The 21,520-nt window shown below is 38.6% G+C and overlaps 1 non-coding gene across 1 annotated transcript; it reads right to left on the reverse strand.

Moving 5' to 3' along the window:
* Positions 1 to 15,802: 15,802 nt before the first annotated feature.
* Positions 15,803 to 15,882, reverse strand: LOC112209916 (small nucleolar RNA U2-19). Its single transcript, XR_002944904.1, has one exon. It is a non-coding gene; the product is annotated as a small nucleolar RNA U2-19 (small nucleolar RNA).
* Positions 15,883 to 21,520: the final 5,638 nt, after the last annotated feature.

Raw genomic sequence — 21,520 nt, forward strand, 5'->3', positions numbered from 1 at the left:
ACATGTTTTTTGAGACAGGATCTCATTCTGTTGGCTGAGTGCAGTTGTGTGATTGTGGCTAACTGTGGCCTTGAATGTCTGGGCTCAAGCAATCCTTCTGCCTCAGCCTTCCCAGTAGTTGAGACTACAGGCATGTGCCACCATGCCTGGCAAATTTTTTTTTTTTTTTTTTTTTTTTTTTTTTTTTGGAGAGATTGGGTCTTGTTCTATTGCCCAGGCTGGTCTGGAACTCCTAGCCTCAAGTGTCTTTCTGCCTTGGCCTCCCAAACGCTAGGATTACAGGTGTGAAGCATTGCACCCATCCAAGAATTCTTGGATCATGAAATCAACCTAATTTATTTGAGATGTGTGGCCACTTTTAATACATTGCTGGTATCAATTTGCTATTATTTTGATTAATCTTTTTGCATCTATGCAAGTTCCTCATTCGACTCTTGCATGGTGTTGCATCAAGTTTATGCTAGATTCATAAAATAAACTGTAGAGTGCTGCTCTTTTTCCTTGTCCCTAAAATAGTTTGGATAATATTAGAATTATTTCTTTCTTGAATATTTTTAAACTTCGTGAATAAAACTTTCTTAGCTTAGTGCTATCTTTGTGAAAGTTCTTAAACTGTAATTTTCATTTTGTAAAAAGTTATTGGTTCATTTTGATTTTCTATTATTTCTAAAATATGTACGTTTCAAGTTTTCTCTTAGGTATTTGCTCATTTCACTAAGTTTTAATCCATTACTTTTTTCAAAAAAAGTTTTTACATTTTATTTGTCCTCTTCTTCTGGGACTCTAAGAACACAGGTGTTAGAACTTTTGTTATTATTCCACGGGTCTCTGACACTGTCTTAATTTTTTTTAATTATTATTTTTGTTTATTCTCTTCTGTTCAGATTAGATAATTTCTCATTATCTTTTTCCACGATCATCAATTTTTCTTTGTCTTCTTTATCTTGCTCCTGAGCCCCTTCAGTAATTTTTAGAGAATTTTGGTAGTTGCATAAAATTTTGATTCCATTCTTTTAAAATACCTTCTATTTTTCTGGTGAAACTTTCTCAATTTCATTCTATTTCAACAGTGTTCAATCTTACTTCTTGAAGTATAGTTATAACAGCTGCTCCAAAGTCTTTGATAATCCCACCTTCTGTGTCAAGTTGGTATTCGTGTCTGTTGGTTGTCTTTTTATCTTTGTGAGATGTTCAGATTTTTCTAATTATAAAAAATTAGAGGCCAGGTGTGTTGGCTCACACCTTTTATCCCAGCACTTTGGGAGGCCGAGGCAGGTGGATCACCTGAGGTAAGGAGTTTGAGACCAGCCTGGCCAATGCGGTGAAACCCCATCTCTTCTAAAAATACAAAAAATTAGCAAGGCCTGGTGGTGGAGGCCTGTAATCCCAGCTACTTGAGAGGCTGAAGCAGGAGAATTGCTTGAACCCAGGAGGCAGAGGGTTTAGTCAGCCAAGATTACACCACTGCACTGCAGCCTGAGCAACAAGAGTGACACTCCATCTCAAAAAAAAAAAATTAGAAATTTTAAAAGTTTTCTAATTTTCTAATTCTTAATGTGTTGAGTAATTTTTTATTGTATTCTGGACATCTTACACACTATGCTCTGTGAATCTGAGTCTTGATAAAATGCTATAGAGTTTTTTTTTTATTTAACAGGTAGTAACCTTGCTAGAGTCAGCCACAAATTCCTACCGACCTTCTGTTTGCATTGGTTCATTCTAGTGCCAACTCTGTTTACAAGGCCCTTATAAGAGGTATTGAGATGTGTCCCACTGGTGCACCACCTAAGGGCCAGTTTGGGATTATGGGATATGGGTAGAGTTCTAACCCATCCTTCAGTTCTCAAAAACTACAGTTTAGCATCAGATTTTATATATATATATATATATATATATATATATTCTATCTATATAATAATAAATATATTCTATCTATATATAATAATATATATTCGGTTTTCCCCTCCAATTTTAATACTCTCAAATTCTAGTGGTTCATTGAGATCTTTTTCAAATCTTCCTGATTATCTGTACATTCTCTTGTTTATCATTTTCAATCCACTTTTATTATTTTGATATATTCATTTTTATAGCATTGCTCATAATCCTAGTATCTATAGTCTTTGTAGATCTGACTCTATACTTTGTTGTTTCTGTTGGCCGTTGTTCATAGTGACTTGTTTTCTTCAGAGATGTGTTTGTTTATTCCAGGTTCCAAGAGAATATACCTATGTGAGTTTGCTTTAACCTAACATTTTGAGTTGAAGTTTTCCAGGACATATATGTGGTATGAATTCTGGCCCAACTTTTCATTATATATTTGTCATCAGGGATTCTCAGAGGCTATGTTCTTTTTTCAGTCATTCAACACAGACCTAAGAAAAAAACCAATGAATTTGCCAACATTCATCTCTAGAGAACAGGATTTTCATTTAATGTATCCAGTGAGGGTTTCATTGCTCCAGGCCCCCTTCTCTATGACGAGGCTTCTGACCTGTCCTTCTGTTATGTTGGGACTTCAGACTTTGTTTACATTTTTGTGTGTATGTTTCTCTAACACCCTTGATAGACAAACAGTCATCCTCAGGGAAAAAGCCAGCTTCAAAAACTGCTTATCATTCTTGTATCAATCTTTATTATTTAAAAAAAAATTTTTTTTTGAGACGGAGTCTCACTCTGTCACCCAGGCTGGAGTGCGGTGGTGCAACCTCAGCTGACTGCAACCTCCACTTCCCCGGTTCAAGTGATTCTTCTGCCTCAGCCTCCTGAGTAGCTGGGATTACAGGTGCATGCCACCATGTCCAGCTAATTTTTGCATTTTTAGTAGAGACGGGGTTTCATCACGTTGGTCAGGATGGTCATGAACTCCTGACCTCATGATCCACCTGCTTTGGCCTCCCAAAGTGCTGGGATTACAGTCATGAGCCACTGTGCCCGGCATCATTCTTTATTATTGTTTTTCACTTCCAACTTCTATTTAAGCTCAGCATACTTAAAATACGCTTTAGATATGTTGTTGAGCATTTTTAGGTGTTCTATATTAGGAGGTGCTTGTGTGTGTGTGTGTGTGTGTGTGTGCATGCTTGGTCTGATATATAGCTTTAAGTAAAAGTTTGTTCATAATTTTTTCCTAAATTTACTATAAAATAATGCTAATAAGCACACCAAATATCAGCAGTGGTTTAATTTTGAAAGTACTTATGAGTTATTTTTTCTTTAAGTTCTTTTAAATTTTCAGAAATTTAAAGAGGATCATTTGTTATTTTAATAATTAGAAAAAAGTTATGAAAGAAACATTATCACAAGGAATTACATGGTGTAAAGGCAGCAAAACAGGAAGTTAGCAATAAATAAAAGAATGAGATGAGAGAATTCTTCAAAAGAAGGAAATTGTTGAGCTGATTATAAAACTAGTACTCGAATTCTGTTAAGTACACAATGAAATTTCCAATAAATTACATCACAAAGAAGTATATGTTAATTTTTTTTGTTAAAGGTAATTTGAAGTGTACTTCCCATACTTGTCCTGAATATAACCTTGACTAAATCTGACTTCATAGAATTTTTGCAAAACTTAAATGAGATAATAGTTGAAAAATGCTAGCTCAGATGAAACACACAGTTTTGAAAATTTTAGTAGCATTATATTATGGCAATAAGACTTAAGTAATGAAATGAAAAAGCTTCTGGTTATTAAGCTGCTGATTGTATCAGAGTCAAATGGCATATACTTGTGTTTGAAATTCAGGTGCAGACTTTCAATGTAAGAGAGTTCACTTTCCTATATTCCAGTAAACAGTATCCTAATCACCATCAATAGCATTTGTCAAGCACATGATATGGGTGTCAGTGTTTGCTAAGAGAGGGAAAGGTTACATAAGGAAGTATTTACCCTTGAATTTCAAATAATTGTTATGGGGATATGAAAACATAGACAATTCCCTTATGCAGCTCAGAATTTATTAGAGGCCAAACAATAGACACAAGTGAAAAACAAAGTTGAGCTACATAATCTTTAAATATCTTGTAACTAGGCCAGGCGCGGTGGCTCACGCCTGTCATCCCAGCACTTTGGGAGGCCAAGGCGGGCGGATCACAAGGTCAGGAGATCGAGATCATCCTGGCTAACACAGTGAAACCCTGTCTCTACTAAAAATACAAAAAATTAGCCGGGCGTGGTGGCGGGTGCCTGTAATCCCAGCTACTCAGGAAACTGAGGCAGGAGAATCACTTGAACCCGGGAGGTGGAGGTTGCAGTGAGCCAAGATCGTGCCACTGCACTCCAGCCTGGGTGACAAAGTGAGACTCCGTCTCCAAAAAACAAACAAAAAGAATGAGAGAGAAAGCAGTTTCAGGGTTAATATGGCTAGGAAGCAGTCATCAGAGAGCTTAAAGTATTCTGTAGCAGTAGTTCTCAAACTTTATCACCTGTAAGGCTTGTTAAACCACAGATTGCACGGTTTTAGTCTCAGCATTCCTAATCTAGAAGGGCATGGGCAGGGTATAAGAATTTACATTCTAGGGCCGGGCACAGTGGCTCATGCCTGTAATCCCAGCACTTTGGGAGGCTTAGGTGGGTGGATTACTTAAGGTCAGGAGTTCGAGACCAGCCTGGCCAACACAGTGAAACCCCATCTCTACTCAAAATAAAATAAAATAAAAAGCTGGGTGTGGTAGCACGTGCCTGTAATCCCAGCTACTCGGGAAGCTGAGGCATGAGAATTACTTGAACCTGGGAGGGGAGGTTGCAGTGAGCCAAGACTGCACCACTGCTCTCAAACCTGGGTGACAGAGCAAGACTCTGAAAAAAAAAAATAGGTTTTACATTTTAACAGGTTTCCAAGTGATGCTGATGCTGATATTTCTGGTTCTGGGGCTGCACTTTGAGAACCTCTGCTCTTTAAAAAAAAAAAAAAAAAAAAAAAAAAAGGATGCCCTTTTGTGTAAATGGGTCTCTACCCTCACACCCATAGTCCCAGAACCATATCCAGAACGAGCTTATCTAGAACTAACTACCTATTGCAATTTGAAAACAAAGATCCCTACTCTCACTTCAAATAAATTAATCACATGTTATTCTTATTGGGTGATGGGGAGAGTAAGGAAGAGGAAAGAGTCCAGGACATAATTTGGGAGATGGAGTAATAGAGCCCAGGGAAGTCAAGAGACTTGTTCAAGCTCCACAGCTCATGGCCAATAGATAGTCTGTCAAATTTTCACTATATAAAATTGGCACAAAATGTGCCAAATCTGCATTTAGAACATTCGTTTCTGATTGCCATAGAGAAGACAGAACTAAATTCCAAGTAGAAATGATACTTAAGAGATCAAAATGCCAAAGGAACATTGGCGTTTTTTTTGTTTTTTGTTTTTTGTTTTTTTTTTTTTGAGACGGAGTCTCGGTCTGTCGCCCAGGCTGGAGTGCAGTGGCGCGATCTCGGCTCACTGCAAGCTCCGCCTCCCGGGTTTACGCCATTCTCCTGCCTCAGCCTCCCGAGTAGCTGGGACCACAGGCGCCCGCCACGACGCCCGGCTAATTTTTTATATTTTTTAGTAGAGACGGAGTTTCACCGTGTTAGCCAGGATGGTCTCGATCTCCTGACCTTGTGATCCACCCACCTCGGCCTCCCAAAGTGCTGGGATTACAGGCGTGAGCCACCACACCTGGCCTTTTTTTTTTTTTCACTTTTTTTTTTTTTTACATTATTGTTTTTCTGAAAGCAAGACATACTACTGAGCAATGGAGAAAAAAATTAGAAACAATAAAAGTGTTTATGATAATGGGAGAGAAACCCATTAAGAATTTTATTGGATAAGGATGACAAAATTAACTTTCCCTGTTTTCGTTTTAGAATCACTGAACATTTGTGTTTCCATAATAAAAATAGCAATGAAAAGAAAATTGGACACAGCATTACCCTTTTCTCTCTGTGGGGTGGAGGAGGATGATTTGTCCTTCCTTGAAAGATGAGGAAGGCCTATCATGGGTTTAATTAAGGAGGACGTTGTATGCAGAAAAAGAGCAAGGCTTAAGGTATCACCCTGCAACTGAGTTCCCCATGTTGCATAGTAGTTATGCGCTTGGGCTCTGCACTTGGACTCTGCACTTGGACTATGTGATTTTGAATATTGCCATGGGGGCCCTCCATTTCAGAGCCCCTGTACCACCTCATCAACTCTTTCTCACGGTTGGAATAGCTCTGACTTTCTCTTTGCCTACTCTTTTAAATGAGTTTAAATGGTACGTGTGATTAGATTGTGCCCACCTGGGGAAACCTCCCTTTTGCTTAATTCAAAGTCAACTGTCTAGGGCAATAATTTGGTAGGGTGCCATCACAAAATACCAGAAACTGGGTGGTTTAAACAACAGAAATGTATCATCTCAGCAGTTCTGGAGGCTGAAAGTCTGAAATAGAGGCATCTGGCAGGTTGGAACCTTCTGAGGACTGTGAGGGAGAATCCATTCCATGCCTCTCTCCTAGATTCTCCCAGCCTTATGCATTTGGCTTGTAGACAGCCTTCTCCCTGTGTCTTTACATTGTCTTCCCCTTACTAGTATCTGTCTGTATACAAATTTCTCCCCCTTTTAAAAATCAGGACATAAGTCATAATTGATTAGGGCCCATCCTAGTGACTTACCCCATCTTCCCATCTTAACTTGAACATCTGTCAAGACCCTATTTCTTTTCTTTTTCTTTCATTTTTTTTTTTTGAGACAGAGTCTTAATCTGTCACCCAAGCTGGAGCACAATGGTGCCATCATGGCTCACAGCAGAGGTTCCAGGGTTCAAGTGATTCTCCTGCCTCAGCCTCCCGAGTAGCAGGGATTACAGGTGTGTGCCACCACACCCAGCTAATTTTTGTATTTTTAGTAGAGACAGGATTTTACCACGTTGGTCAGACTGGTCTCGAACTCCTGACCTCAAGTGATCCACCTGCCTCGGCCTCCCAAAGTGCTGGGATTACAGACATGAGCCATCGTGCCCAGCCCATATTTCTAAATAAGGTCACATTCACAGGGACTGGGAGTTAGGAACTCAGCATCCTTTAAAACCCATAAGAATTAGTAACCTGAATTAATCTGCAAAATAAATGAGGAAACAGAGGCCAAAGAGGATAAACCACTATCAGATAGACTAGAACCCAGGCATGAGGACTCGTTACTTCAGCCCTTCATCCTCTGCGTGTGTTCACAATCTCCATTTAAATATATATGTTGTATTAAGGACTACAGTAGTAATTTGGAGTTTGGGAAAATTTCATATCCTGCTTTGATGGACTGGAAGATGAGACGTGCTTTACGCAGAGCCTCTTCATCAATAGGTGAGTGGCTATGAAATGGGGGCAGGAACCCACAGGGAAGAAACTAGATGATCTGCTGAAAATGAGAAGAAAAATGAGCTACTGGACCTGCCAGCTGGCACCACTGCTCAAGTGGATTATGAACTGAATATAGAAAATATTAGGGAACAAAGAGTTACATGAATGTTCACAGCTGCTCTCCTCGCGTGCGTGACCTCTTCCCAAACATTTTCTGAACGAATCACTCTCAGCAGGAAAGTGGTCTCTCTACTAGGAATAACAAACAAGACAGTCTCTACAGCTACTTGGGCAAAGAAGAGCTTTGCCATGGAGGGGTCTGCTCTTACCTATGTTTTGCAGAATGCTCTGCAGAGAAATACTCACTTTGTTCATGACTTGTCTAATTCCTGGAAAACATCAGCACTGTAATTTAGGATTCGAATCTGTTGAAAAGATGTGCCAGCATTAAAAAAAATTAAGAAACAATGCTGTGAACTTCAGACTTCCTGAGAAAGTCAGAATTATCTGGAATAATTTGGCCCACACATTTCCTCTCAATTGAGAACACAAGGTTTGGAATCAGGCCAGGTGACCTAGGTTATAGCTCTGGCTCTAACTACATGACCTTGTCCAAGTTACTTAATGTTCATAAACCTCCATTTATCTATCAATAAACAGGCTCAATAATACATACATACCTCATGGGGATGCTGTGAAGATGAGATGAAATCCATCATCAAGGAATGTTAGCCAGAATCAGAATCCTCATCACCACTACATTCTCAAAGTCTCTTTTGATCCAAATTGAACATTTTCAGGAATAATTTTTAAAAATAAAATCTATCTTTTCTTTGTAAATTTGCTTTTTACTTTAATGCTTAATGTTTTGGTCAGTTGAATGAACTCTTTCAGCATCCTAAAATTATGTTAATATTCAGGAAAATATTGCTTACTAAATTTTTTTGGATTAGAAAATAGTGCATGAATGCAGTAAATTCTCTTGTCAGGACTGCAAGCTCACTCAATTGAAGGAATAGTGTTTTATTTTTCTTATTTATTTATTTATTTAGACAGAGTCTCTGTAGCCCAGGCTGGAGTGCAGTGGTGTGATCATAGCTCACTGCAGCCCTGAATATCAGGGTTCAAGTAATCCTCCCAGCTCAGCTTCCCAAGTAGCTGGAACCACAGATGTGTGCTACCATGCCTGGCTAATTTTAAATTTTTTGTAGAGATGGTGTCTTGCTATGTTGCCCAGGCTGGTCTCAAACTCCTGAACTTAAGTTATCCCCCAACCTTCACCTCCCAAAGTGTTGGAATTACAGGTGTGAGCCACCACGCCTAGCCAGGGAAAAGAATACTAAATGTGAACATCAAGAACCTTGATGTTATTTAACAACCTTGTCACTAGCCAGGGAGATGTCCTCCAGTGCCTTAAATCTTGGCTTCCTTATTCATCAGATTTAGTGACTAATGAGGCATAACTGAGTAAGCAACAAAAGACTCATAAAAGAAAAGGTCTCCATTTGGACAATTGCAAGAATGATAATATTTCTACATTGAAATATGGAATTTAGAAGAAAAAATAGCTTATGTAAAAGAAAAACTTTTTTTAGACATCGAGTTCAAGAACGAGTTTAAGAACAGAAATTTCTAGAAATTAGTTGGCAATCTACAACTGGATTTCAGCAGTAAAGACTGAAAATGTCAAAATTAGGATAATCGCTTGGACAGAATATTTGACGTTATTAGAGTGAATGGTAAGTTTGATAAATTTATCGATATGAAAAGAACTAGATGGCCATAAATTATCTTTGAGAAGAAGAGTGGGAACTAGAGGAAGAGAGGTCAGAGGAGATTCACAATAGCCTATGCATCATTATAAATGTGCACATGTCCTGTGGTCAGGCAGTAATGTGTGAAGATACAAGTGAGTGCATGCAATGAAGAAATACAACTTTTGCTAAAACAACATGCTGACCAAAAAGAAAAATAAAAAGAAGGCTAGTTGCGGTGGCTCACATCTGTAATCCCAGCACTTTGGGAGGCCGAGGCGGGTGATCACCTGAGGTCAGGAGTTCAGGACCAGCCTGGCCAACATGGTGAAACCCTGTCTCTGCTAAAAATAAAAAAAATTAGCTGGGCATTAGTGGCACGTGCCTGTAATCCCAGCTACTAGGGGGGCTGAGGCAGAAGAATCACTTGAACCTGGGAGGCAGAGGTTGCAGTGAGCCGAGATCATGCCACTGCCCTCCAGCCTGGGCAACAGAGCAAGACTCCATCTCAAAAAAAATAAATAAGTAAAAGAAGAAGAAAAAGAAAAGAAAGACAAGAGAAAACCGTCTTTGGGCCTAACAAAGCACTGAGTAGGCATGAGGTTGGGGAGTCAATGTCCATTGAATTTAACCCTTAAGAAAATTTTTTGTGGCTTTCAACACTGCTGGTTCATTAGAGGAGCAGACAGGTTACAAACCATCTTGCTGGGAATCAATAGGAAAGTAAATGATGGGAAAGTAGAGAGAAATTCTATGAGTTTAGGTGTGAAAAGAAGGAAAGACTCCATATGGTAGCCAAAAGGAATGAGGAGGGGAAGGGAAGAGAAATATGGAATCTGTAGGGCTAGAGGGAAGGAAGCATATTATCAGGGAACGGTTGAGGTGAGATCACAGGGCACTCACATAGTCAAGTGGAGTTAAGCTTTGAAATGTTAGCCTAAAATAGTAATAATCTTTAAATATTTACTTATTTGGCAGAATGATTAGCTTAGAAGCAAACTCTTGGTTAAAAGCAACTTCTCTGTTTCTGGAATTCATCCTTATTATTGTAAATAAAGGTAGACTGTAACTAGACTAAGTTATAATGTGTTGGTGTTAAAAGGTGTGATATTACCTTATTAATTTGAATGACTGGTGCTGATTTCCTCCAATTTAAAAATTTTATTTAGCTAGTTCTAACAATCCCCAGGGAGTCTTGTTTTGCTTGACAGCTGCCTCTGATGCTGGCGCACAGTCACCTCTTTCCAACCTTCTGCATCCAGACTTTTTATTTTATTTTATTTATTTTATTTTATTTTTGAGACAGAGTCTCGCTCTGTCGCCCAGGCTGGAGTGCAATGGCGCGATCTCGGCTCACTGCAAGCTCCGCCTCCCGGGTTCACGACATTCTCCTGCCTCAGCCTCCCGAGTAGCTGGGACTACAGGCACCTGCCACCATGCCCGGCTAATTTTTTGTAATTTTAGTAGAGACGGGGTTTCACTGTGTTAGCCAGGATGATCTTGATCTCCTGACCTCGTGATCTGCCCACCTCGGCCTCCCAAAGTGCTGGGATTACAGGCGTGAGCCACCGCACCCAGCCGGCATCCAGCCGTTATGAGAAGGGGAGCTAACAAACTAATTAGACTGGTAGTTTAAAAAAATATCAATCTTGGTACATACCCAGGCCAAAAAGTCTTACATTTACCGAAACAGAACATTTGCGTCTGCCCAACTGTCCAAGACTGTTAACCTCAGGCTTTTATCTCACACTTAAAAACTGGTTTTATTTTGCACTTTGGCATACTGTATAGAAGTTTGACACATTTGCAAGATAAGAACTACATTTGAAATGATGAGATCTACATTGGGAAAATTATGTGTGAACAAATTTGGAGACATAACTGAACAGTTTGTCATTGATGGAAATGTGCAAGCTCTGCCTCCCAACTTCAAGTGATTCTCCTGCCTCAGCCTCCTGAGTAGCTGGGACTACAGGTGTCCACCACCATGCCTGGCTAATTTTTGTATTTTTAGTAGAGATGGGGTTTCTCCATGTTGGCCAGCCTGGTCTCGAACTCCTGGCCTCATGCAATCTGCCCGCCTTGGTGTCCCAGAGTGTTGGGATTACAGCCATGAACCACTGCACCTGCCCAAAAAGGGGTTAATTTCTTGTACTGCTTAAAGAAAAAAATTTAAAAATTAAAAATAAAATAAAATAAAATAAAAACATGTATTAATAGTTGGCTTGTGAAATATGGTATTTTCTGCCCAGCTCCTGGTAGAATTGTTTTTGCTGAACATGACTATCATGTCAGTAGGGTTTTAGTTATCAGTGCCAGAAAGGAAGTCAAAGATAAGACACAGTATTTCTCAATCCACTGGCCACCTGCATCAGAATTACTTAAGGTGTCGTTTTAAAAAATACAGCTTCTGGCCGAGCATGGTGGCTCACGCTTGTAATCCCAGCACTCTGGGAGGCCAAGGTGGGTGGATCACGAGGTCAGGAGTTCGAGACCAGCCTGGCCAATATGGTGAAACCCCATCTCTACTAAAATTACAAAAATTAGCTGGGTGTGGCGGTGGGCGCCTGTAGTCCCAGCTGCTCAGGAGGCTGAGGCAGGAGAATGGGTTGAACTCGGGAGGCAGAGGTTGCAGTGAGCCGAGATGGTGCCACTGCACTCCAGCCTGGGCAACAGAGCAAGACACTGTCTCAAAAAAAAAAATTGCAGATTCCAAGTTTTCATACTGGATCTACTGAATCTCTGCAGGAGAGTCCTACTAATTTACTATTTTAGTAAGGTCTTAGGTGGTTCTTATGAAAACCGAAGTTTGAGAACTAGATTTTGAAACATACAACTATACTTAGATTCAGCACTGTTCAGAGGGAGCAAAAATTGTCATATCCTTTATAATGTGCCAATTTTTCATGCAATCTCTTTACCAGAATTTAAAATGTACACATCCTTTGACACAGCCATTCCATTTCTAGGAATTTATCTGACAGAATAATTGAATAAATGTGCAAGGATATATGTTTAAAAAAAACCCATCCATTACAAAATTGTCTATTGTGGGAGAAAAGTCTTAATAACTTAAATGCCTATCAAGGAATGTTACGTATCAGGTACTGTTCTAAGCACTTCAAAAGCAGTTAAGTCATTTCATCCTCATAACATTATATAGTAATAGAATATAAAATATATATTAAAATATAATCTTAATAATATTATTATCCCTCATTTTACAGATGACAAAGCTGAGGCACAGAACAGTTAAGCACTTGTCCAAAATCATACTGCTGGTACGTGGCACAGCCAGGTCACAAAGCCAGGTTGTCTGGTTCTAGAGTCTGTGGGCTTAATCCTGCACTATTTGCCTCTCTCAACATTCTGCTGCCTTCACATAATCATTATATATATTTTTTAATTTACAAAAATTAAATTTAAAACATGAGCGAGCTAGTATAGGTGGCTTTCTTTTTCTTTTTATTTATTTATTATCCTTTAAGTCCTGGGATACATGTGCAGAACATGCAGGTTTGTTACATAGGTATACATGTGCCGTGGTGGTTTGCTGCACCCATCAAAGCGTCATCTACATTAGGTATTTCTCCTAATGCTATCCCTCCCCTAGCCCTCCACCCTGTGAAAGGCCCCAGTGTGTGATGTTCCCCTCTATGTGTCCATGTGTTCTCACTGTTCAACTCCCACTTATGAGTGAGAACATTTGGTATTTAGTTTTCTGTTCCTGTGATAGTTTGCTGAGAATGATGGTTTCCAGCTTCATCCACGTCCCTGCAAAGGACATGAACTCATAGGTTTTTATGGCTGCATAGTATTCCATGGTGTATATGTGCCACATTTTCTTTATCCAGTGTATCAATGATGGGCATTTGCATTGGTTCCAGGTCTTTGCTATTGTGAACAGTGCCACAATAAACATACGTGTGCATGTGTCTTTACAGTAGAATGATTTATAATCTTTTGGGTATATACACAGTAATGCGATTCGTGGGTCAAATGGTATTTCTGGTTCTAGATCCTTGAGGAATCGCCACAGTGTCTTCCACAATGGTTGAACTAGTTTACACTCCCACCAACGGTGTAAAAGTGTTCCTATTTCTCCACATCCTCTCCAGCATCTATTGTTTCCTGACTTTTTAATGATCACCACTCTAACTGGTATGAGATGGTATCTTATTGTGGTTTTGATTTGCATTTCTCTAATGACCAGTGATGATGAGCTTTTTTTCACATATTTGTTGGCTGCATAAATGTCTTTTTTTGAAAAATGTCTGTTCATATCCTTTGCCCACTTTTGAATGGAGTTGTTTTTTTTTTCTTGTAAATTGGTTTAAGTTCTTTGTAGATTCTGGATATTAGCCCTTTGTCAGGTGGATAGATTGCAAAAATTTTCTCCCATTCTGTAGGTTGCCTTTCGCTCTGATGATAGCTTCTTTTGCTGTGCAGAAGCTCTTGAGTTTAATTAGATCCCATTTGTCGATTTTGGCTTTTGTTGCCATTGCTTTTGGTGTTTTAGTCATGAAGTCTCTGTCCATGCCTATGTCCTGAATGGTATTGCCTAGGTGTTCTTCTAGGGTTTTTATGGTTATAGGTTTTACATTTAAGTGTTTAATCCATCTTGAATTAATTTTTGTATAAGGTGTAAGGAAAGGGTCGAGTTTCAATTTTCTGCATATGGCTAGCCAGTTTTCCCAACACCATTTGTTAAATAGGGAATCCTTTTCCCATTGCTTGTTTTTGTCTGCTTTGGCAAATATCAGAGATAGTTGTAGATGTGTGGCATTATTTCTGAGGCTTCTGTTCTGTTCCATTGATCTATGTATCTGTTTTGGTACCAGTATCATGCTGTTTTGGTTACTATAGCCTTGCAGTATAGTTTGAAGTCAGGTAGCATGATGACTCTAGCTTTGTTCTTTTTGCTTAGGATTGTCTTGCTATATGGGCTCTTTTTTGGTTCCATATAAAATTTAAAGTAATTTTTTCTAATTCTGTACAGAAAGTCTATGGTAGCTTGATGGGAATAGCATTGAGTCTACAAATCACTTTGGGCAGTATGGCCATTTTCATGATATTGATTCTTCCTATCCATGAGCATGGGATGTTTTTCCATTTGTTTGTGTCCTCTTTTATTTCATGGAGCAGTGGTTTGTAGTTCTCCTTGAAGAGGTCCTTCACATCCCTTGTAAGTTGTATTCCTAGGTATTTTATTCTCTTAGTAGCAATTGTGAATGGGAGTTCACTTATGATTTGGCTCTCTGTCTATTATTGGTGTCTAGGAATGCTTGTGGTTTTTGCACATTGATTTTGTATCCTGAGATTTTGCTGAAATTGCTTATCAGCTTAAGGAGATTTTGGTCTGAGGTGATGGGATTTTCTAAATATACAATCATGTCATCTGCAAACAGAGACAGTTTGACTTCCTCTCTTCCTTTTATTTGTAAGCCCCTGACTGGGGCTGCTGCCTTTCTTTCAGAGATGCCCTGCCCAGAGAGGAGGAATCTCTAGAGGCAGTCTGGCTGCAGCAGCTTTGCTGAGCTGTAGTGGGCTCTGCCCAGTTCGAACTTCCTGGTGGCTTTGTTTACACTGTGAGGGGAAAACCGCCTACTGAAGCCTCAGCAATGGTAAATGCTCCTCCCCCCACCAAGCTTGAGCATCCCAGGTCAACTTCAGACTGCTGTGCTGGCAGTGAGGATTTCAAGCCAGTGGATCTTAGCTTGCTGGGCTCCATGGGGGTGGGATTCTCTAAACTAGATCACTTGTCTCCCTGGCTTCAGCCCCCTTTCCATGGGAGTGAATGGTTCTGTCTTGCTGGTGTCCCAGGTGCCACTGGGGTATGAAAAAAAACTCCTGCAGCTAGCTCAGTGTCTGCCCAAATGGCCGCCCAGTTTTGTGCTTGAAATCTAGGGCCCTGGTGGCATAGGCACCTGAGGGAATCTCCTGGTTTGCGGGTTGTGAAGACTATGCGAAAATCATAGTATCTGGGCCGGAATGCACTGTTCCTCACGGCACAGTCCCTCACTGCTTCCCTTGGCTAGGGGAGGGAGTTCTCTGACCCCTTGTGCTTCCTGGGTGAGGCAACACCCCAACCTGCTTCGGCTCCCCCTCCATAGGCTGCACCCACTGTTTAACCAGGCCCAATGAGATGAGCCAGGTACCTCAGTTGGAAATGCAGAAATCACCTGTCTTCTGCGTTAATCTCGCTGGGAGGTGCAGACTGGAGCTGTTCCTATTTGGCCATCTTGCCAGCCACCTAGACCTCTTTTTCTGAATTAGAAATTTTATTTTCTATTCAATCTTTCTTTTACTTTACCACAAAGAAATAAGTTTTCTCTTTTGAAATAAATAACATTTGAAAAAATATGTTTGATATGATCATGTTCATGTGGAAATGCATATTTTTGTATGCATTTTAAAATTAAAGAATTTTTAAGAAAAGAATAGGCCTTAGAAGTGGGCACACAAAGTTGAAGATAGTGGTCTGTGAGTGAAGTTCTGAGTGTTTTCTATTTTCTGCCTTTTGCTTGTCTATGGTTCCTTTTCATTTTCCCACTAATTAACATACTTTGTTCTTGTAAAATGAAAAACACAACAGCAATATGTGAATGTGCCTACCATGCAAATATAAGTTTATGCTTTTGTAAGAGTGGCTTTTAAGGATAAATAGATGAAATTACAAATAGAGATGAGGGAAAATATATCTTCTTACACTGTTTTATAGTTTTGCTTCTTAAAACTGTAGAGCTCATGCATCAAGTAGACTGGAAGGTCTTCTGATGCTCAAACTTGCTTATTTTCATCATTGATCCACTTCAGTAAGAGCAGATCTCAGAGAACAAATAAACTTTTCTATTCCCATATTCTCCTTCCTGCATACTAGTCCACTGTGTTTCTTGCCTGCCAGTCTTCTCAGCTAGGTTTCTTTTTCATGAGCAAACGAGTATAGGTGGCTTTCCTTTTTCTTAATTAGCAATTTTATTTTCTATTCAATCTTTCTTTTTCTCTACCACAAAAAATAAGATTTCTCTTTTGAAATAAATAACTTTCTTTGCCTCATCTATTAACTGGATGTGATACATTTATTTCATGAAGTTATCTTGGGTCTTTCAGGGAAGCCAGCTTTATTCAGAACAATCTAAATTATATGCGTTGATAAACCAATCAGTTGTGATTCATCCAAGGTGACAGAATTTACGAGGGCTTCAAAGTGGCTATCACACTAAACTCTGGGCAATATTAATGTTGGGCTAACTGAAAATTATAACTAGGACATTTCTTGAACTTATTTTCCTTTAGTACAGGCAGGTAAAATTGGTTCTCTTCGTTTTATAAATGTCATTCTTCAAAAAGAATCTGGTAGTACAAGATGACTTGCTTGCTTTCTGAATATTTTAATTATGGATTGTCACTGGTAAGTTATTTAAGTTATTTTAATTGATCATATTGCTTTTAAAAATGAGACTTTAAAAATATTTTTAATTTGTTCTCAATTTGGGGGGTACATACACAGGTTTGTTTCAAGGGTATGTTGTGTGATGCTGAGGTTTGGGCTTCACCCAGATAGTGAACCAAGTGCCAAATGGGAAGTTTTTAAAGCCTTGCCACTCTCCCTTCCTCTCTCCTTTTAGAGTCCTCAGTGTCGATTGTTCCCATCTTTATGTAAGTGTATAACCAAGATATAGTGCCCACTTATAAGTGAGAATGTGTGATATTTGATTTTCTATTTCTGTATTAATTCGCTTAGGATAATGACTTCTAGGTGCATCTGTGTTGCTGCAAAGGACATGATATCATTCTTTTTTATGGCTGTGTAGTATTCCATGATGTATAAATACCACATTTTCTTTATTCAGTCCACTGTTGACGGGCACCTACATTGATTCTCTGTCTTTGCTATTGTGAACAGTGCTGTAGTGAACATACAGTGCATGTGTCTTTTTGGTGGAATAATTTATATTCTGTTGGGTATGTAACCATAATGGGATTACTGAATTAAATGGTAGTTCTATTTTTAGTTCTTTGAGAAATCTTCAAACTGCCTTCCACAGTGGCTGAACTAATTTACATTCCCACCAGCAGTGTATAGGCATTCCCTTTTCTCCATAGCCTTGCCAACATCTGTTAGTTTTTGACTTTTTAGTAATAGCCATTCTGACTGATGTGAGCTGCTATCTCACTGTGGTTTTAATTTGCATCTCTCTGATAATTAGTGATGTTGAGCATTTTTTCATGTTAGTTGGCTCCTTATATGTCTTCTTTTAAGGAGTGTCTGTTTATGTCTCTTGCCCACTTTTTAAATGAGGTGTTTTTTTTATTCTCATTAAGTTCCTTATAGATTCTGGATATTTGTCCTTTGTTGTACGCATAGTTTGTAAATATTTTCTCCCATTCTGTAGGTTGTCTGTTTACTCTGTTGATAGTTTCTTTTGCTGTGCAGAAGCTCTTTAGTTCAATTAGGTCCCGCTTGTCAAATTTTGTTTTTGTTGCAACTGCTTTTGGAGACTTTGTCATGAAATCTTTGCTAAGGCTTATGTCTAGAAAGGTATTTCTTAGATTTTTTCCTAGGGCTTATATGGTTTTAGGTCTTACATTTAAGTCTTTATTCCATTTTGAGTTATTTTTGTATATTATGAAAGGAGGGGTCCAGTTTCAATCTTCTGCAATGTTCTGTATATGGCTAGCCACTTATCCCAACACCATTTATCAAATAGGGTCTTCTTTTTCTATTGTATGTTATGTTCGACTTCGTTGAAGATCAGATGGTTTTAGGTGTGCAGCTTTATTTCTGGATTCTCTAGGTCTATGTGTCTCTTTTTGTACCAGCACCATGCTGTTCCGGCTACTGTAGCCTTGTAGTATAGTTTGAAATTGGGTAGTGTGATGCCGCTGTTCTTTTAGCTTAGGATTCCTTTGGCTATTCAGGCTCTTTGTTGGTTCCATATGAATTTTAGAATAGTTTTTTCTAATTCTGTGCAAAATGACAGTGGTAGTTTGATTGTAATAGCATTGAATCTGTAAATTGGTTTGGGCAGTATGGCCTATATAACGATATTGATTCTTCTTATCTGTGAGCATGGAATGTTTTTCTGTTTGTTTATGTCATTTCTGATTTCTTTCAGCAGTGTTTTGTAATTCTTACTGCAGATCATTTACTTCCCCAGTTAGCTATATTCCTAGTTATTTTAATCTTTTTATGGGTTACCAATTTTCTAGCAAAATGTTAAATATTAACTAATGAACATTAATCCTTTTTGAAAGATATTTTTTCTAAAATATATTACTACATATTTTACATTTTCCTACCATTGTAATTTTGATAATTTTGTCTGTTTCCTTTTTAAATCAAACATATAAATTAACTTTATTGTTAAATATAGAAAATTCCTTATTGAATGACTATAATGATTATAAGCACACACGTAATTATGTTCTCTGAAACATTCTGCATAATTTACAATGAACAATAACTCTTTAAAAAGTATTTCAGGTGATTGTATATAGGATCAAAGTCTTCTGCCTTTACATAATGTCAAGGAGAAGTAGTTATTGGACATGTTCCAAAGAGCTAAACATGTGGGTAATTGAACTATAACTGGTGAAGTATATTGCTTGGTCTTTTATGATACAAGTCCTTTCCATTCTGAGTTTTTAAATCCACCCTCACCCCAAATTTTAGATATTAAAAAATTATTTCTACTATTGCCGTTTCACCTGCCATAAAAAATGCTCATTCTTAGCAATAGGTAAGTATATAATATCTAAATAATTGAAAAAAAAGACTCAAATATTTTAATTGAGTCTATTCGCTATAGGTAGTCCATTCAGTGGTGTAACTGAGAGGAACTCAGGATTTATTGCTCTGGGTAAGTAGGAAAAACTCAGAAAAATGTGGCTAATATTGAGTTTCAAATGGCTCTTGAAATTGCTCGTGATTATCCACAAAAGCATACACTGAGTTGATGTACACGAAGGTAACATGGTAAAGCGTTAAGGCAATGCTTTTTGAGTTGGTGTATCTGTTTGATTCTCATTTTTCCATATCCTCATATATAAAACGAGACAATAATAATGATCTATCAAGATTACTGGAAGGTGGTAAATAATGCATAGTAAACTGCCTGCCACATAACTCACAATTAGTATTAGCCTCTTCCCCTTGGATGATAAATATCAGTGGAATATCTACAGACTTTTTAATATGATGGAATTATTTTTCATTCATTCTGCAAATCTTTATTGAACAAGTCAGCCAGGGATTAGGCATGAAAGCGAAAGCAGAAGCCTCTCAATATATTCCAAGTATGAATATTTTCAATGCAGGGAATTAGAGGCTTACCCAGTTGTTAGAAGGCTGCAGAAACCAACGTGAAGAAGGCTGTCAGCAACAATCTCAGCCTTTGCACTATGAGGTTCTCAAGAGCTTGCACAAAAGACCCCTGAAAGAACCTCTGGGAGATTCCCTCTGACCTCTCAGTCTGCAGGAGCGATGCAGGTGATTTTCAGGAAGCTCACCTGGAAACTGCCTCAAATCTTGTATCTTGGTCATGTGGCTGCAGCCGCTTCCGGAAAATAATGACCCCTTTCTCTTCCAAATCTTGTGCACGTGCTTCCCATTGCAATGGGTTTTTGGGAAATGTCATTCTCAGCTTCTCCTGCAGTGGAGACCTTAGAGAGGGGTAGCAGTGATGCCAAGTTGACCCTAGGTAATCCAGCACACCAACTAAGTGCACAGCCCTGTGCTCAATGTTGTGAGGAATACAATGGTAACTCATATGTGGATTTTGTTTCCATCCTGCTCCCAATGGGAAAGGGAGGATAAGACATGTAAATAAAACCAGTAGTCCAAGGCAGAAGACTCAGGTGGAGGCAGAGGCAGGAACAACACTGGGCAAATTGGTGAAAGAAAGATGTTTTTCAGTCAGGGAAGGGAGAATCAGGGAAGGCTTCATGGAATAGGTGGACTGTGGATTCAACTTGGAAGAACCAGTAAGTTTGGGGTATAAGTAAATATGGAAAAGCAGGGAATTCCAGGAACATGAAAACATTACGAAGAGAAACACAGAAATAGAAAAGAGTGTAGTGGGTTTTGAGAATATTATTAAATGGAAGAAAAGTATTATTGAAAAGGAATAAAATGGAGGGGATATCCCAAAAAGTAGTTTTTATTTAATCATAAGATACTATTGCCAAATATGAGTTTGAAATCTCTTTAATAGGAAATGGGGAGGAATTTAAGGTTTTGAGAGTATCATGATTCACTTGTCCCATGAGGATGACTCCTTACCACAATTCTATTATGCCTGTATTACTCCTGCAATACGTCCACTAAACGCTACTACATATCCTGGATGTGTGCAAATTCAGTACGCACAACTATACTTAGGCACCCTCTTAATCCTCCATTTAATAGGTTGATAGAAGAAACTGAAGCTCAGAAAAATAATGGAACTGCCCACGACCACACAGTTGATGGAACTGGAATTTGAGGCTTGTAGTTTCTGATTCCAAAGCTAAAATTATTTCCACTACAAGTTTCTATACCAAACCTTCCCCCATCCTACCACCGGCAGCCCCACCAAATTAAAATAAAAATCCCCTCAGCTGCTTTTTACTCCCTTTTTCTAACTGTACAGATCTTATTCTGAATCCTGAGAAATAGTCAGGGGGTAGTACGTTTGATCGCCAGTTGAAGATCAAACTTACAATCTTGGTTTCTCTTCATATACATATTACAGTACAAATATTATGAAGTTTTACATAATAAGAGAAGATTCTGAAAGTTATTTTTCATCCAACCTAATTTCAAGGAAACTCAGTCAGCAAATGTTCTGGTAATGCAAACACTCTCAACCCATGTCCTTCAGGCATGAAAATGGTTCTGGGTTAAAGGTGACTATTCTGCTTAGTAGATCATATAACAAATCTTAAAAAAATCACTTCGTCTTTACTTATACATGCATTACAATACAATCATCATGTTTAAGATGAACTCATCTCTTGTCTTGTCAAAGTTTACAATTTCAAACTGTGACCCCAAACATACCCAGCCCATGTATCTGACCTTACTCATCAATATTTGCATTCTTATTCTTGGCTGTTTCAACTCTGTGCCACGGGTTTCTCTGCCTAAAATTCTCATCTCCATATATCCAAATTCTACTCATTCTTTAAACCCCAATATAAATTCCATTTTCTGATGAAGTCTTTGTTCATCAGTCACCCATTATTACCCCGCTAAATTTTCTTTCCTCTGACAATCCCATAACACTTTATCTGAATCACTCCTAGTGATGTCGAGTCACATTTTAATTAGTTATTTTCATTTTTTATTTGTATACATTTGAGGAGTACAAGTGCAATTTTGTTACATGGTGTATTAGTCAGGGTTCTCTAGAAGGACAGAACTAATAGGACAGATGTCTATATAAAAGGGAATTTATTAAGGA

Source organism: Pan troglodytes, chromosome 6 (assembly GCF_028858775.2).
Source record: "Pan troglodytes isolate AG18354 chromosome 6, NHGRI_mPanTro3-v2.0_pri, whole genome shotgun sequence".
Lineage (NCBI taxonomy): Eukaryota > Metazoa > Chordata > Mammalia > Primates > Hominidae > Pan > Pan troglodytes.